Source organism: Chrysochloris asiatica, unplaced genomic scaffold (assembly GCF_000296735.1).
Source record: "Chrysochloris asiatica unplaced genomic scaffold, ChrAsi1.0 scaffold00303, whole genome shotgun sequence".
In the NCBI taxonomy this organism is placed as follows: domain Eukaryota; kingdom Metazoa; phylum Chordata; class Mammalia; order Afrosoricida; family Chrysochloridae; genus Chrysochloris; species Chrysochloris asiatica.
In genome coordinates this window covers 432,204-437,136 of record NW_006408821.1, presented here as the reverse complement: position 1 = coordinate 437,136, position 4,933 = coordinate 432,204, and the positions used below count along the sequence as shown (strand labels likewise).

Sequence of the window (4,933 nt, the reverse complement as noted above, 5' to 3'; positions counted from 1 at the left end):
CCTAGCTTGGATGGTCTGATGATCAAAACTCAATTAGAGAAGACAAAGAAATTTGATACAGGAAGCAAGTGTAAATTGCTGCAATTTGATAAGCTTGACTTTATCTTACATATGTTGTTGTTAGGTGCCATCGAGTCGGTACCGACTCATTGCGACCTTAAGCACAGCAGAAGGAAACACTGCCTGATCCTGAGCCAACCTCACTACTGTTGCCACACTTGAGTTCATTGATGCAGCCACTTGGCCAATCCATCTCATTGGAGGTCTTCCTCTCTTTCTCTGACCCTCCACCTTACCAAACATGATATCCTTCTCTAGCGACTGGTCCCTCCTGACAATATGTATAAAGTATGAGAGACAAAGTTTGGCCATCTTGGCCTCCAAGGAGCACTCTGGCTGCACTTCTTCCAAAATGGATCTATCGGTTCTTTTGGCAGCCCATGGCTCTTCCAATGTCATAACTCAAAAGCATCAATTCTTCTATGGTCCTCAGTACACAAAAAACCAACCAAGAGGGAAGGAGTCTTCAAATCAAGGATTACGCATGTCCCCTAGTACACAAAGTTGGTAGGGATAGGCAATTCAGACGTTGCCCACATAAAACTGGGGAAGCTATAAAGGCACAAAGTGGCTGGCTTACAAGTTTTCATGAGGAACTTTAGTTTCAGAGCAAATGGTGGAAGGTAGACTCCGCACTGAATAGTTTCCAACTTGTCTAGATGGGTCAGGTGAAAGGAGATGGGGATAGGATTCTTTTGATTTAATGGTGAGTAATTGTTATCATGGAGTCCTGGTGTGGTGCTGTAGGATAATGTGTCCGACTGCAAAGTCGTTTGAACTGCAAAGTCGGTGGTTCAAGCTCACCAGTTGCTCCTTGAAAACCTTATACTGGGTTGCTATGGGTCAGAATCGACTCGACAGCACTTAACAACAACAATTGTTATCATGACTACTTGTGATTGTCACAATTGTAAAGGTAGAAGATGTGTAACAAAAAGGGTGGACTATTTAATCGTACATTCCAGGAACAGAGGACCCTAGGACATCAAGTTGGTTGATAATGTTGTTAAGTTATTCTGTGTCTTTGTTGAGATTTTTTCTGGTTGGTCTGTCCTTTTTCGAAAGTAGTGTATTAATATCTCCCACTATTATTATAGATTTGTCTATTTCTTTCTTCAATTATATTAGGGTTTGCTTTATATATTTGGGGGCTCCTTCGTTGGGAGCATAGATATTTATTATAGTTATGCCATTTTGTTCAATTGACTCTTAATCATAAGACAATGTCCTTTGTCTCTTAAGCTGGTTTTTGCCTTGAAGTTTATTTTCTCAATACTAATTGGCAATTAGTATTGCCAATCCTACTTATTTTTTATTGCAATTGCCTTGGTATATTTTTTTCCATCCTTTAATTTTTAATCTATTTTGTGTGTGTGTGTGTGTGTGTGTATCTCTTCTTGACAGCATATTGAAGGATCCTATTTTCTTATGCATTCTGCCACTCTCTGCCTCTTGACTGGTGCATTTAATCCATTGACATTCAGTGTAATTATTGATTGTTGCTGTTAAGAACTGTGGAGTTGGTTCCGTCTCATAGTGACCCTGCATAGCGTTTCCAAGGTTGCAAATCTTTATGGGAGCAGAAAGCCTCATCTTTCTCCCATGGAACAGCTGGTAGTTTCAAACTGCTGACCTTGAAGTTAGCAGCCCGATTCATAACCGCTACACTACCAGAGCTCCGTGTAATTGTTGGTAGGTATGAATTAATTGCTGTCATTATGTTGTTTGGGTTTTGTTTTTTGTGTGTGTGGTGCTGCTGGTTTCTTTGTTCTGCATGCTTTTCTGTGCTGAGTTCATTTTTTTGTTCTTTTTCTTGTCAATTTCTTCATAGTTTTAATGTTTACTTGTTCTTGGATTTTCATTTTCTTGAAATGTTGTAAAGTATTAAGTTTCTTTGAGGTTACCCTATATTCCATAACTCTTTCATCCTTTTAAAACTGTCTGTTTTATCCTGAAGTCTACCTAACTTCCTCACCACCTAGATCTCTGTTCCTATATTTTTTCCTTCTTTTGCATTATAGTTGTTTTGAGCATAGGCTGACCTCCAAGTTCCTCTGATTTTGTTCTTGTAGTTTTGTTCTACTCTGGACTCTTCCATCTCTCAACTGAATTCTGGGTGATGTTGTCATGAATGTCACTCACTGGTTGTTTTCTACTCTTGTTGGTTTTCAGTCCAAAGAACTCCCTTTGGGATATTTTGAAGTGCTGGCTTTGCATTTACAAAGTCCCTTAACTTCTGTTTATTGTGGAATGTTATAATTACACTGTCATTTTGTGTGTGTGTGTGTTTAATATCTTTAATTATGTTAAGATTTGTTCATTCACATCGCCTAGAGAACATTTCACCCACTGCTCTGCTTGGCAGCCAGTCTCTTATCTCTCTGTTCAGCAATGGTAAGGCGGATACCTTTACCTCGGGGAAGAGAAACCCATGGTTTATTGCCCTTGCCAAAAATGAAAATGTTGGAAAGTCGGGTAGCAAAGATGTTGCCATTGGCATCTTTCACATGAACCACATCAAAAGAGCCAGGATGTCTCTCTCTGTTAGTGATCACACCAATTCTTCCAAAGTTGGCACCTCCAGTCACCATACACAGGTTACCAGTGTCAAACTTGATGAGACCAGTAATCTTTCCAATCTCCAAATAAATCTGAATGGTATCATTCACCTTGATGAGGGGATCAGGGTAGCATATGGTACAAACATCATAAGTCATCAGATGGGGGATTCCTTTTGTGCCCACAAAGATCTTTCTTACTCTGCACCACTTGTACTTCGCCTCCTCAGGTGTAATATGATGAACAGCAAATTGACCCTTGGTGTCATAGACCAGACAGAAATGTTCTCTGGTTTTGTCAATGCTGATAACATCCATAAAACCAGCAGAATATGTTATATCGGGTCGGACTTTGCCATCAATCTTAATGAACCACTGCATACAGATCTTTTTAACTTCATCTCCTGTCAGGGTATACTTAAGTCTGTTCCTTAAGGAAATGATCAGCGGGAGGCATTCTCTCAGTTTGTGGAGGCCAGTGGATGGGCGTGGAGCAAACATACCAGTCAGTTTGTCCAGCATCCAATGCGTGGGGGCAGCCACACACTTAAGATGTTTCTTGGGACCACAAGCCATGGCGGCACTGAGCAGGAAAGAGGATCAGCTTCTCTTGGTGTCCCCAGATAATAGTCTACACTGTCATTTTTGATTGACAACGTTTCTGCGTAAATGACTCTTGGTTGGCTGTTTTTTTCTTTCAGTGTTTGTACGTGCCTTCTTGCCTGTATGTTTTCTGCTGAGAGATCAGAGCTTAATCTATTGGCTTGCCTTTGTAGGTAACACTTGTCTTTTCCCTAGCTGCTCTCAGGATTCCCTCCTTATCTTTGATTTTGGAGAGTTTGATTATGATATGTCTTGGTGATTTTCTTGTGGGGTCTATCCTTCCTGGGGTTAATTCAGCTTCTTGAATGCTTATCTTCCCACTTCTCAAGAATGTTAGGGAAATTTTCTTCCAGCAACTCTTTGACTATCTCCTCTGTTGTTTTCTGTGATTCTTGCTGGTCTGGGATTCCCATTACCTGCCAGTTATTTCTCTTCATGTTGTCCCACACAAATCATAGATTTTCTTCAGATTTTTTATCATTCTTTTTTCTGCTTGCTCTTCTATCTTAGCAGTATTGAGGGATTTGTCTTCCTGTTCACTAATTCTGGCTTCCATCCCTTCAGTTGTTCTCCTTTGTCTTTTCAGTGCATTGTCCACTTCTGATATTTTAGTACTAGTCATCTGGACCTCTTTTTGCAGGTTTTGAATTGTTTCCAATGCTATTTCTATCTTATTTGGTTGTTACAGTAGCACTTTTCTGATTTTTACCTTATTTTCTTCAGTCTTTCTGTGATGTATTTGTATGTTGTTGTTGATGTATTTGTATAGACCTCAATAAAATTCTTCTGGTATCAGGCAGTTCCAAAGCCTTCATTCCTTCCAATGCAAATTCTAGGTCTACCTACTGCTCATTTATTTAAGCTATTCTGCCTTGTTTCTGCCCATAAGTAGCAATTTTTTATTGCTTTTTAGGCATTGCAGGCTGTTCTATTTTCAATAATTAAATGAATGTATGTTGCTGTATTGTTTAGCTCTCTGACTGCCTCCTGTTAGATGTGATCAGGAGATGGGCTTCTCTTTTCACTTATCTGACTACTCATCTCAGAGTATTTTTAGCAGGTATTAGTTATTTTCACTGCTCTGGTGTATAGCAGCTGGTGTTAGTTCTTGCCCAGATGGTAGGATTTTATAGAGTGTGATTAATTGTAGCTTGGCTGTATGACCACAATTGCTGTCTCTTGTTGGGTAAGGCAAGGAGAGAACAAACCCCTCCCAAGATAAAAGAGGGACCAAAGAATACAGTCTGGACACTAAAGTCCATAATTGCCTAAAAAACAAAACAACAACCAAACAAACCAAAAATTGTAGCAAAGTTGAGTAAGATTTTAGCCTCTTGCCCTTTTTTTGCCTCTTGCCTTCAAAGCTGCCTGGAAAATTTCAAGAGGTTCCCATTGCACTTTATGATATAACTCAAGGTTTTGTTTTGGGCCTTTTCCTCCTTTTTTCCCTCTCTTACCTCCTCTCAAGCCCATTCAGGTGTTTCTCCTAGTGAGAACCAGCACAGGGCTGGCCCGACCCGCTTTGGAAGATGCTTCTGTTTCAAGCTTTACCTGTTGATTCTTCCTCCTTCAATTCTGTCCTCCAGGGATCCTTGCTATGCAGATCCTTGCATGTGCATAGTAGAACCTTCCCTGGGGGTGTCCACTCACTTAGGTATCCTCTCTAGTCTCCACAGTGGAGAGGGGCAGACAGAGGAAAATCAAAGAATGAA

The 4,933-nt window shown here is 40.3% G+C and overlaps 1 pseudogene; it reads right to left on the bottom strand.

Annotated features, from left to right (window-relative positions):
• Window positions 1–2,402: 2,402 nt before the first annotated feature.
• Window positions 2,403–3,194, bottom strand: LOC102825576 (annotated as a pseudogene).
• Window positions 3,195–4,933: the final 1,739 nt, after the last annotated feature.